The sequence below is a fragment of the Schistocerca cancellata genome, chromosome 2, assembly GCF_023864275.1.
Source record: "Schistocerca cancellata isolate TAMUIC-IGC-003103 chromosome 2, iqSchCanc2.1, whole genome shotgun sequence".
Taxonomy (NCBI): domain Eukaryota; kingdom Metazoa; phylum Arthropoda; class Insecta; order Orthoptera; family Acrididae; genus Schistocerca; species Schistocerca cancellata.
In genome coordinates this window covers 1,016,939,056-1,016,953,285 of record NC_064627.1, presented here as the reverse complement: position 1 = coordinate 1,016,953,285, position 14,230 = coordinate 1,016,939,056, and the positions used below count along the sequence as shown (strand labels likewise).

General features: G+C 40.5%; 1 protein-coding gene across 1 annotated transcript in view; it reads left to right on the top strand.

Annotated features, from left to right (window-relative positions):
• Window positions 1–14,230, top strand: part of LOC126160602 (homeobox protein unc-4) — a gene marked incomplete at its 5' end in the record, with an annotated part of 168,392 nt that overhangs the window by 90,599 nt on the left and 63,563 nt on the right. The window lies entirely within an intron of this gene.

Sequence of the window (14,230 nt, the reverse complement as noted above, 5' to 3'; positions counted from 1 at the left end):
CTGGATGGGAACAGCGCGTAGCGTTGCGCAGTTGGAGGTGAGCCGCCAGCAGTGGTGGATGTGGGGAGAGAGATGGCGGAGTTTTGAAATTTGCAATGCTGGATATCATGAACTGCTGTATACATTATGATTTTTCAACACTATTAAGGTAAATACATTGTTTGTTCTCTATTAAAATCTTTCATTTGCTAACTATGCCTATCAGTAGTTAGTGCCTTCCGTAGTTTGAATCTTTTATTTAGCTGGCAGTAGTGGCGCTCGCTGTATTGCAGTAGTTCGAGGAACGAAGATTTTTGGTGAGGTAACTGATTTGTGAAAGGTACAGGTTAATGTTAGTCAGGGCCATTCCTTTGTAGGGATTTCTGAAAGTCAGATTGCGTTGCGCTAAAAATATTGTGTGTCAGTTTAAGCACAGTCTTGTATAAATGTTCAAAAGGGGACGTTTCAACCTATTTGCTCTTGCATTTCGGAGCATTGTTTCGTGTCGGAGTAAAGTGGTCCTCCAGTGACAGGGTGTCGGCAGACGGCCAGCAGCAACAGATGTCCGGCCGCCAGAGACAAAAAGGCGGGCGACGCATTAGGGACACAGCGCACGGCACGGCACGGCCCGCCACACTGCGCTCCCATGTGTCGACCAAATTACACGCCGCAGCCGCCGCCGCCGCCGCTGCCTCCACGCGCAGCCAGGCCGATCGCGTGTCTGTCCACATCTGCCGCCAACTGTGCGGCGCGACTCTCTAATAGGGCTCTTCTCGCCGTCGTCTGAAAACGACCACACTCGGCTATCTTCCGTAAGAAAGTCCCATTTTTGGTCGCACGCTTGAGTTGGACGAAAACAAGACTCCCTAGAAATTACACAATGGATTTTTGTGCGCATTCTCATAGCCAGACGAAGTCGGAAATGGAAAAATGCGGTATAAAATTACCAGCGCGAGGTTTAGTTTCCTTTGCAATGAGAGCTTCCATTGCTTGAAACTAATCAGTGTAATTAAGACAAATACTTGGTGATATCAGGGAAAAAGTTTTGTCCGAATGTGATAGCCAAACGGAAAGTAGAAAATGGAAAAATACGGTATCAGCTTTACTAGCGTGGTGTGTACTTTTGCAATAAAAAAGGGAAATTCTAATTGCTTCAAAGTAATCAGTATAATTAAGTAAAATTTAATTAGTGATATGAGGGATAATTGGAAATATTTCACTAACAGCTGCTGCTAACTATGTAAATGAAATGTCAAAGAGTTCATCTCTTCGAGTAGTGGCCATTTTCGGCATAAGTAGTTACATTCGTGTAGAAAATGTGGAATTATTTCTTTCATGTTGAAAAAATTGAATAAATATCAATATATAGCATGAATTGGGAGTTCTGTTCTCTGTTTCCCACATTATGATATATAAAAAACTCACTGGCCCACTTAACATTTCAGTGCAGATAGCTCTGGTACAACAATAGATATCGAAAAACAAATTTCGCAGGTGTGAACGTAAGGCAGGAGCACGTGAAAGTAAATACTATGAGACATTCTAAAACGTAAGCAAATATTATTTTTACAACACACTTATGTGCGACTACAGGCTTTCTCGGCGTATTTCAGCTGTGAAATATTCACGGGTTATCAGCCGAGTGGCGTCGTCTTGTAGCTGCGCTGTATATCCTCGCCGTAGAGGTGTCTTATATGCGATTGCAGGCTTTCTTTGCGTATTTCAGCTATGAAATCTTCACGGGTTATCCGTGAAGATTTCATTGAACAAACGTATCTATTTTAAATAACACCCCGTATTATTTTACACAATCAATAACGTGAAAAATTACAAAAAGAATTGCGTCGGTTGCATCGGAATACCTCAATTATATCCCGAAAAATTGCAAACCGAAATTGACGCTTGAAATAAAAGAAACGCGCCGCTATTGCAATCCCGAGATGCGATCGTGAACTGCAACGTTGCTCGTAATTGCGATGTGTCTGACGTACGTAATCTTACTTTTACTGTTATCACGAGGGCCGAAAGTAATAACGCACTACGGAGAAGTACAAGTCAGTGTACTAAATCAACAATTTCTAAATGGATGGATAGGACGGGGCAGTCCTTTTCAGAGGTTTCCAGCGCGGTCTCCGAATCTCATACCCATGACTTTTTTTTTCAGAGGGGACGTGTGAAAAATGTGGCGTATCAAAGATTTCAGACAACTGTAGACAACATGAAAGCCCGTATTATTGCTGCATGTGCAGCAGTAACATCACGAACACTGACAACAGCGAGTCAAGCGTGCGCTGCAATGTTGCCAAGTAAATGGCAATCTTTTCGAACATACGTTGTGTTTCTGCCGTGAGAAATGTGACTGCATATCGGCGTGCATTTTATGTGTGTCTGAGAAGACGTATGTTTGTTTTTTAGGTACTATTGTACATTTGTGTAATCAATTCACCATGTGCGAAAGTTCAATTCCTAACGTAATCATCAAAAATGTTCAGTGACATGTCCTGTGCGTGTTATGTACCGTTATGTAATTGATGTACAATTACGTACAACTAGCACTTACAGCTCTGTTAGATCCTTGGTCAGTCAATAATAGTCTTTACTCTTGCCGACGATATTCGGTATTTCGTTACCATTGTGTCCATTCGAGTATTGTGGTAAAGATCGATAAAGATCTGGATTTCCAGAAGGGTTTTGACACTGTACCACACAAGCGGCTCGTAGTGAAATTGCGTGCATATGGAATATCGTCTCAGTTATGAGACTGGATTTGTGATTTCCTACCAGAGAGGTCACAGTTCATAGTAATTGACGGAAAGTCATCGAGTAAAAGCAGAAGTGATTTCTAGGGTTCCCCAAGGTAGTGTTATGGGCCTGTTGCTGTTCCTTATCTATATAAACGATATGGGGGACAATCTGAGCAGCCGTCTTTGGTTGTTTGCAGATGACACTGTCGTTTATCGACTAATAAAGTCATCAGAAGACCAAAACAAACTGCAAAACGATTTAGAAAAGATATCTGAATGGTGTGAAAAGTGTCAGTTGACCCTAAATAACGAAAAGTGTAAGGTCATCCACATGAGTGTAAAAGGAACTCGTTAAACGATAAATCAGTCTAATCTAAAAGACAGCATTTGTAGACTTAGAGAAAGCTTTTGACAATGTTGACTGGAATACTCTCTTTCAAATTCTAGAGGTGGCAGGGGTAAAATACCGGGAGCGAAAGGCTATTTACAATTTGTACAGAAACCAGATGGCAGTTATAAGAGTCGAGGGACATGTAAGGGAAGCAGTGATTGGGAAGGGAGTAAGACAGGGTTGTAGCCTCTCCCCGATGTTATTCAATCTCTATATTGAGCAAGCAGTAAAGGAAACAAAAGAAAAATTTTGAGTAGGTATTAAAATCCATGGAGAAGAAATAAAAACTTTGAGGTTCGCCGATGACATTGTAACTCTGTCAGAGACAGCAAAGGACTTGGAAGAGCAGTTGAACGGAATGGATGGTGTCTTGAAGGGAGGATATAAGATGAACATCAACAAAAGCAAAACGAGGATAATGGAATGTAGTCGAATTAAGTCGGGTGATGCTGAGGGTATTAGATTAGGAAATGAGACACTTAAAGTAGTAAAGGAGTTTTGCTATTTGGGGAGCAAAATAACTGATAATGGTCGAAGTAGAGAGGATATAAAATGTAGACTGGCAATGGCAAGGAAAGCGTTTCTGAAGAAGAGAAATTTGTTAACATCGAGTATAGATTTAAGTGTCAGGAAGTCATTTCTGAAAGTATTTGTATGGAATGTAGCCATGTATGGAAGCGAAACATGGACGGTAAATTGTTTGGACAAGAAGAGAATAGAAGCTTTCGAAATGTGGTGCTACAGAAGAATGCTGAAGATTAGATGGGTAGATCGCATAACTAATGAGGAATTATTGAATAGGATTGGGGAGAAGAGAAGTTTGTGGCACAACTTGACCAGAAGAAGGGATCGGTTGGTAGGACATGTTCTGAGGCATCAAGGGATCACCAATTTAGTATTGTAGGGCAGCGTGGAGGGTAAAAATCATAGGGGGAGACCAAGAGATGAATACACTAACCAGATTCAGAAGGATGTAGGTTGCAGTAGGTACTGGGAGATGAAGAAGCTTGCAGAGGATAGAGTAGCATGGAGAGCTGCATCAAACCAGTCTCAGGACTGAAGACCACAACAACAACAACAACAACAACAACAACTATCTAAAAGCCGTAAATTCAACTAAATACCTAGGTATTACAATTACGAACAACTTAAATTGGAAAGAACACACCGAAAATGTTTTATTGTTAGGACACTTAGAAAATGTAACAGATGTACTAAGGAGACTCCTACACTACGCTTGTCCGTCCTCTTTTAGGATACTGCTGCGTGGTGTAGGATCCTTACCAGGTAGGACTGACGGAGTACATTGAAAAAGTTCAAAAAAGGCTGCCCGTTTTCTGTTATCGCGAAATATGGGAGAGAGTGTCACAGAAATGATACAGGATTTGGGTTGGAAATCATTAAAAGAAAGGCGTTTTTCGTTGCGACGGAATCTTCTCACGAAATTCCAATCACCAACTTTCTCCTCCGAATGCAAAAATATTTTGTTGACACCGACTTACATAGGGAGAACGATCACCGAGATAAAATAAGGGAAATCAGATCTAGTACGGAAAGATACAGGTGTTCGTTCTTTCCGCGCGCTATACGAGATTGGACTAATAGAGAATTGTGAAGGTGGTTCGCTGAAACCTCTGTCAGGCACTTAAATGTGATTTGCAGAGTATCCATCTAGATGTAGATGTAGATGACAGCGTGAACGACTAAACCGTTTCCTTATTTTTCACTGTGTTGACGTCTCTATTGTTTCCAGTAAATAGCAATTTAAGTACAGCTTTTGTCGCATCGTAGTACCTCAATCACATCGCGATTATGCACAACGCGGGGTTAACGCTTGCATGTCAGGATGTGCAATAGCAGCGCGTCTCGTTTACTTGAGGCGTCAACTTCGTTTTGCAGTTTCTTGGGATGTAATTGACGTATTGCGATGCAAACAACACCATTCCTTTTGTGACTCTTCACGTTATTGATTGCTTAAGAAATAATAGAGGGTATCCATTAAAAAACAAAAGTTTATGTTAAAAATAATGTTTGCTTAGGTATTAGAATGATTTATTATCAGACATTCGGTTCATCAACAAACTAGCAGCGTGCCTATCTTCCTTAGAGCAACAATTGAATGGAAAACGACGCACGGTGATAACCTCTTTGCTGACAATGGTAACTGCATGTAAGTGGCACAACTAAAAGTGTCTGATGTGTCTGTCGTTCAGTTTAGTCACATATCTGGAACACTTCATGCCAACGCCAGCGACATATCAGTTGCAGTGTCAAAACTGTGGAGAAGCTAAACGTTGCAGTTCCTATTGGTAGTGTAGAGCGCCTGTTACGTCAGCATTTCCCCTCACGCGTCTCCGCCCACCACAAAGACCAATCTTATTATTTAGATTTTTGTTCATATTTTCAGCAACTGTTTTTGAAGAATGCAGATGTGAATAAATAGCACACTAGTTGCGTTAAAAATTGTTTCTTAACTCAACTGGTGCGCTATTTTTTCACATAGGAAATCTCGTTATTCCATTCACTCCGCCACATATACTTGCTTCACACGGTCAAGGAGATAGATTGGACGTGGTGAAAGCTTAAAAATTAGTAAGACTCCTTCACACAGTGAAAGTAAAATTATGTTTTACTTCAATTTCAAAAGAACAGCTTCAAATATGTACCGAAAATAGTGAAAAAAGTGTAATATAAAATAAAAATATCGGCACTCGATATTGTCATTTTGATATCGATATGTCTGGGGTGGTATCGGCTACATATATCGATATTCTTTGTAGAAAATATCTAACTATCGATATTTTATGCCTGCCCTGGTTAAGAACACAGTGTTTTTTAATTGGTAATTTTAGGTGCACAATCGATAGAATGGTCCCACGATGGTCTAGTGCGATGTTCGTTTTTCTAGCTATGTATTAACAGGGACAGTAAAACACGAAGAATGACAAGTACTCCAGCAGTGACCGAGCTGCGGCGCTGCTGGGACCATTCTATCGATTGTGCACCTAAAATTCCGATTTAAAAAACACTGAGTTTGTAACCGGAAGCAAACCGGCTCTTCCTGTCGACGCCTGGCGTCGGATGAAAGACTGATGAGCAGTATTTGTTTCGACTGTCTCCAGCTGTGCATTGGAAAACCTAAATTGCAAATATCTTCGAAACCCCAGAGGAAATGAGCCTGACGACGCTTAGGAGATACAACACACATATATTATAATAATATTTAATATTAATTTACATATTATTATGTATTTTATTTTAAGCTAAAAACATAAGTAGCTATAATCCTCGAGAAATAAATGTATTAAAATAATCACTTAATAATAATGAAATAAACTTATAGGTATTTAAATTTAAGTAAATGTAATTAAAAAAGGACTTTATTCAAAAAATGGTTCAAATGGCTCTGAGCACTATGGGACTTAACATCTATGGTCAGCAGTCCCCTAGAACTTAGAACTACTTAAACCTAACTAACCTAAGGACAGCACACAACACCCAGCCATCACGAGGCAGAGAAAATCCCGGACCCCGCCGGGAATCGAACCCGGGAACCCGGGCGTGGAAAGCGAGAACGCTACCGCACGACCACGAGATGCGGGCAGGACTTTATTATAATATTATTATAATTAATATAATTATTTATATTAATATAATATTTTATATTTTATATTATTAATCTTATTTATTATATCCAATTATAATAATATTTAATATTAATTTACATATTATTATATATTTTATAATACAATAATTTATTTTAAGCTAAAACATAAGTAGCTATAATCCTCGGTAAATAAATGTATGAAAATAATCACTTAATAATAATAAAACAAACTTATAGGTATTTAACTTTAATTAAATGTAATTAAAAAAGAACTTTAACGTCTTTGAATTAATTCTCGAAATCATGTATAGTAAATGACACACGTCAAATCTTTCTCTGATTTATTTCATTTCTTAGTTTTAGACAGATCATTTCACAAAAGATTTGACCATTTCTTTTGCGAAATTTGGTTTTTTCGTAATTTCTTCTTTTATCCCACCCTCCTCCCTCCCTCTACATGCACATAGGGGGGTTTGTGTTGACTAGTAGCAGCTGCGAGGGTTGTTCAATAAGTAATGGAACACTTCCCTTTCTCGGCCAGTTTCGATTGAAAAAATATAAAATTTGTTATGGGACATCACGGAATATTCCCACCTCAGCCTCTTCAATTTGATGAAGTTCCGATAGATGGCGATGCTATACGTAGCCTTCAAAGTGGCCTCGATAACAAGGGTCCCTTCCAAGCAGAGAGCTGTCATTGAGTTTCTGTTGTCGGAAAACCAGAGCATCGCAGATATTCAAAGGCACTTGGAGAATGTCTACGGCGACCTGGCAGCGAACAAAAGCTCAGTGAATCGTTGGGCGAGACGACTGTCATCATCGCAACAAGGTGGCGCAAACCTGCCCGACTTCCCAGGTGTGGTGGCGAACTGCGCACGACTGTGACTACTGCATTGTCGGAACGAGGTGATCGGCGGATCACAGCAAAACACCTCGCTGCACAGCTGGACGTGTCTGTTGATACTGAAACGTCCCCCTAGAAAAATTTATGAATTACTGTGCTGATAAACCTCTTACATTATTTGCTTTTCAAACAGCTGAGCAAAACTGAACGTACTCAAACATTCACTAAAGTGACACACAATACTTTCAGCGCAACGCAATCTGACTTTCAGTAATAGCTACAAAGAATAGGCCCTGACTAACATTAACCTATACCTTTCACAAATCACTTACCTCACCAAAAATCTTCGTTACTCGAACTACTGCGATACAGCGAGCGCCACTACTGCCAGCTAAATAAAAGATTCAAACTACTGAAGGCACTAACTACTGATAGGCATAGTTAGCAAATTAAATGTTTTGATAGAGAACAAACACTGTATTTACCTTAAGAGTGTTGAAAAATCATAATATACATAGCAGTTCATGACATCCAGTCTTACAAATTTCAAAACTCCGCCATTTCTCTCCCCACTTCCACCACTGCTGGCGGCTGATCTCCAACTGCGCAACGCTACGCGGTGTTAACATCCAACTGCCCAACACTACAATGGCAGACAACAATGCAAACTAGCCACAGACTGCACACAGCACAGCTAGTGATTTTCATACAGAGCGCTACGTGGCGTTACCAATAAGAAAACCTAAACAGCCTACTTACAATACTGCTGACACACTCGACCAGAGAGAGGTACCATGCGGGCATACAGACCATACCAGTAAGGTGGTGTAAGGCCTTTACACTGAACGAAGGCGTAAGAATGGGGAATAATGTAGTGTATTGGAATACTGAATAAAACCAATCTGATTTCAGAAGAAAATGAATTGCATTAATTATTGAATGACCCTCGTATATTGTTGCTCATGAATCCAATAAAAACTGCGTATGAAACTTCCAGGCAGATTAAAACTGTGTGCCGGACCGAGACTCGAACTCGGGACCTTTGCCTTTCGCGGGCAAGTGCTCTACCAAGGGTGCTAGTTCTGCAAGGTATGCAGGAGAGCTGCTGCGAAGTTTGGAAGGTAGGAGACGAGGTACTGGCGGAATGAAAGCTGTTAGGACTGGTCGCGAGCCGTGCTTGGGTAGCTCAGTTGGTAGAGCACTTGCCATCGAAAGGAAAAGGTCCCGAGTTCGAGTCTCGGTCCGGCACACAGTTTTAATCTGCCAGGAAGTTTCATATCACACTCCGCTGCAGAGTGAAATTTGCATTCTGAAAACTATGTAGCCAAAATTCAGACGAAGGTTTATCTCTTATGGAGATGTGCTTTGTGTGACAACCAGATGTTTTGGGTAGATGCGGCGTAGCGCAGGCGTGTAGACCTGGCAGTTGAGCCTTCTGTTACAAATACCAAATTCGGCTTGAGCCTTCTGTTACAAATAACTAATTTCGCGGCCATTTTCGCGTTAATCTACTTTGAACGTGGGATGATAATCGGTGCAGACGCACTGGTCTTAGCATATCCGAGATTACACAAGAATTCAGCTGTTCGAGATCAACAGTGGGTCATCAGTATTACAGAGCCAATACTTCTAAACGCGTACACTGCGATACAGGACCATCACGAGATTTTGAGACACGAATGTCACCTCGTGTCTTCAGGGCCACAAGGGGTGAGCGACTTCCTACTGTGACTTAGATCAACCGCAACACGACTGTGGAGAGTCAGGAACCCATTTCTACCCACAGCTGTACGGAGTCTCACAACATAGGTTGAAACAGCCTGTGACCGACTCGTGTTCCTTCCTTGACACCTAATCACATTACTGAACGACTGACATGGGCCTCCGAACATCGTCGCTGGACCACAGAACAGTGGCAGGTTGTGTGTACCATCTCTGAAAAAATGCAGTGTACCTTTGGCTAAAGTTCTTTGTAAAATTAACTTCCGGTAAATAGGGAATATCTGCCATCTGCACATATTTTATGATCAAAGGCATAACATCTGTACGGTACCGAGTAAATTATTAAATCTAATGTAACTTATATTCTGTTTAGTCAATATTTTTAACGTTAAGTAAAAAGAATCTAGTCAAGATCTAAGAATTCATGATGTAGAATACATATATTTATTAAACTGTAAGACAAAGAACTATGAAACTTGGAATACGCATTTAAGAATCTCTCAAACTCAAATTGTCCTCCACCTCCGAAACGAAAAACATCGCATCGATACTGGAATTCCTCCCGTATTCAGGTAACCATGTTCATCGTCACTGGTGTTATAGCAGTACGGATCCAGTTCTTCAGCTCTTCCGGGATCTGTGGTAGTGTTGCTGTACAAAGGTTGTCCTTAATGAAACCCGACAGGAAGAAGTCACAGGGGTCAAGTCCGAAAACCGTGGAGGCCAGCTGGGAAGCGCTACGTCACCAGCTGTTTGACGACCAGTCCAACGGCTCGGAAGAGTTTCATTCTGAAATTCAGCATTTTGCGACTCCACTGAGGGGGTGTCTCATCTCGCTGAAAAATTAAGTTGTCCTCGTTGAGCCTCGGAAACAACCAGTTTTGTTATATAGAAAGATGCTACTGACCATTGACTGTGTTCCTATAAAAGAAGGATGGACCGTAAGCAGATGTGTGCGATATCGCACAAAACACTTTGACTTTGGGTGAATCTCATGTGTATCATATTCAATGTGTGCATGTGCGTTCCGTAGGCCCAAAATTCGTACGCTCAGTTTGTTTTCCTTTCCACTATGGTGGAAAGACGGTGCATGGAGGAGGTGGAGATTACTGTTTAACGTCCCGTTGACAATGAGTTCGGTTCACGGGTTCGATTCCCGGCGGGGTCAGGGATTTTCTCTGCCTCGTGATGGCTGGATGTTGTGTGCTGTCCTTAGGTTAGTTAGGTTTAAGTAGTTCTAAGTTCTAGGGGACTGATGACCATAGACGTTAAGTCCCATAGTGCTCAGAGCCATTTGAACCATTTTTGACAATGAGTTCATTACAAACGGAGGACAAACTCTGATTAAGGAAGTACGGGAAAGGAAATGGCCGTGCACTTTTCAAGAGAACCATTCCAGCATTAGCCTTAAGTAGTTTACGGAAATCACGGGGAACCTAAATGAAGATGGCCGGACGCTGGTTTGAACCGTCGTCCTCCCGAATTCGACTCCAGTGTGCTAACCACTGCGCTACCTCGCTCGGTAAAGACGGCTCATCACTAAACAGATGCGTTGTGTGAAAGTGTTATCATTGTCAATAGAATACTGAAGCTTGTCAAAAAATGCCACATGTTTGCAACGGTCGCCATGACGTAGAGCCTGTAACAGTGTAACTCGTACGGCTTCATAACCAACCAACGTCTCAAACACGTCAAGTTGTTGTTGTTCTTGTACGAATTCGTGCGACATTTTCGTCGGAAACGTGAGGGCGGCCAGTACTCTTTTTCATTACATGCACATCCTGTGTCTACAAACTGTCGGTAGCATCTACGAATCCATTCGGAGGAACGTTTTTGTACTGTTATCTAGGAATTACACTTCGCAAACTCGAGAACACAAAACGATTTCTGCTGCGGAGTAGCCATACTGATATCTGTGAGGGTAATGAAGCAAACTGAAAACAACCGACATCTAGCGGCAGTACTTATAAACTAGACAATTACTCGTTCCGTCATTAATCGATCTGTGGCGCAGCGATCGATAGTTTTGACAACATAATACTTAGTAATACGTACGTTCTTTTTGAAATGTCCTGTATTTTATTTACAGAATTCTTTTAAAAGCTCATTTGAAGCTGCGGAAAGACCGAAATTCGACTTCAGTACAGAAATAAAATGAAAAATAACAGTTGCAGCTGTCGTGAAGTCATTCAAACAAAGAAAACGTCATGGGATCCGGATAGGCGTTCTCTCCTACAGCTATATTTATCCGCTCAAGGCTTCAGTGGAGAAGTAATAACAACAAAGAAAAAAAAACAGTGGAGAAGTAGGCTGTGCCTAAAATGACTTGGTCCGTAATTGCACAGACAACAGGAGACATATTAAACGCATGGTAAGTATACTGTCAGACCATTGGAACTTCAAGAAACATCTGTACACGATGCGAATAGAAAAATAATCCCGTTCGTGTTCTGTGGTTTGGTGTGTGGGATGAAACCGCACCATAATGAATTTCAGTTCGAAGCACTAGAGACCAAAAGACACCAAATACACTAAAAATGTGCCACGAAGAAGTTATCCGAATTGGACGGAAATCGCTAGATATGGTGGGCATGTACAGACAAACAGTTGATCACAATTTCAGAAAAATTGGATGATTCATTCAAGAGGAAGAGGTTCACAAATTGAACACGTCAATAACGCATTGGTCCATCTCTGGCCATTACCCAAGCAGTTATTCGGCTTGGAATTGGACGACAGGTTGTTGGTGGCCTCTTGAGGGATATCATACTTAATTCTGTCCAACTGGCGCATTAGATAGTCAAAATCCTGTGATGATAGAAGGACCCTACACATAACGCTCCAAACATTCTCATTTGGGATGAGATCAGGCGGACCCTGACAGCCAAGGTGGGATTCGGCAAGCACGAAGACAAGCAGTAGAAATTCTCGCCCTGTGCAAGCGGGCATTATGTTGCTGGAATAGGATGGCTTGCCATGATGAACAACGAAGCGGGGCATAGAAATCGTCGACGTGCCGCTATGCTGTAAAGGTGCCACAGATGACAACCAAAGAATTTTTTTGTCTTACTGTGTATTTGGGTCACAAACTCCTGAAGAGATTGTGTCCAAAAAAAGATCTAGAGAATGAATATGTACTGCTCTTTAAGGTCACTGGCTGGCATTACTACAATCACAGGAAGGGATACCACACAATAAATTTAGTTTCGGTGCCGACAAGACGGGGCTAAGACTACCGTAGTTTTGTCTGTCTGACTAAATCATCAAAAAACCTACTCACGAGCAGAACTTGTAAGCTGCAGCTAGCGGTTATTTAAAAGTTGACGTATTGTCAATCGGAACTGCTCGACCTTTTAAATGTTTGTATAACAATTTATTACGTCAAGATCACATAGTAATTAAAATGTTCGCATTACTAGTTTCGGCAACCGGCTGCCATCCTCAGATGTGATTAATCCACAATCAGCTTCGACATGGTAATAACAGTTCCAGTTACGCACTCTGAACTCTAAGATCTCGTGTAAAACAATTCATTGACATATTTTATACGACTTTATGATGTTCGAAGAGCATAACTCGAACTGTTACGTATCATGGCGAAGCTGTTAGTGGATTAGTCACATATGAAGACTGCAAACAATTGCCGAAACCGGTGGTTGATTATTATTGTAGATACTGCTAGCCAATCTGTGGCCGGTCGTATTAACAGATTATACAAGTAGAGCCAATAACTCAATATGTCAGTACCCTCGAACTAGAGAACTCAATAAGAAAATCAGTGCTTAAAATAATGACACGGACGCTTATAACGAACGAACCACATAGCTAAGGAGGCGATAGTGTGGGCCACCACTTGCACTTCAAGCATTGTGTGACGGTCAGTTGTTAAATTTGCTACAATTATTACCTGAAAAGAAAAAAAAATGAGTGTATAGGAAATTAAATTTTGAATGGAGTTCCTTTTCCATAAAACTCTAACAAAGATGGCGAACATGGCAAAAAAATCCGCCAAGTTGCAAAACGTTGTTTTTCCTAAATAAGGAAACTGTAGTTGAGATCGAAGAGAATATCGGAGAAACCGTTAAAACTGGTTACTATTCACGTCCTGCTATTTGCTGTTACTATAAGTATAGCCCGCGGTAAGCCATAACAGTACTTCTTTAAAAATTAAAAAAAATTAATTATTTTTCGACATATATTGATATTTCGAAAAACAGGAGCTCTCGATAATTGGCCACCAATGGATGGCTATACAATAACGGTTTTAGGGTTATTTTCTTCGTAAAGAGATCTGCTATCACGCTATTAAATAGTTTTTACTATTTACTTAATTGTAAAGATCAAAAAATGACTCGACAAACTTGCGCTTTTGTTGGGTGCCTTTTTTAGTAACTGTCTCAATTTTTATGCGTTAAAGTAATTTTTAAATAAAGAAATCTTTTTACGAATTTAAAAATAGTTCAATTCTTGAAAAAATGCTAGCAATTTCTTTCTTTAAGAGCTATTTCCACAGAATAAAAATCGAGACAGAAAATAAAAATAACACACTCAACGCAAGTGCAAGTTTTTGGAAGTCTTTTTTGATTCTTAGAGTAAATAAAACTGTAAAGGGTATTTAATAGCTCGGTAGCACAACTATTTATCAAGAAAATAAGCTTAAAACCGTTACTGTGGAGCCACTCACTGAGATACTCTAGACAAATATTGAGAGCGCCTAAAAAAATCGATAAATCTCGAAAAATAATTAACGTTTTTAATTTTTCACCAAGTATTGTTTTTGACTTACTGAGGGCAAGTAAGGAAACGTGTGCATTGACGAGGTATCCAATGCCCAGTTTTTAACGGTTTTTTAGATATATCTCGAAATCTGAAAATATAACCGATAGTAATGAAAAAGAAATCGAAATCTCATTTTAACCCCTACTACTAGCTGCTTTAACATT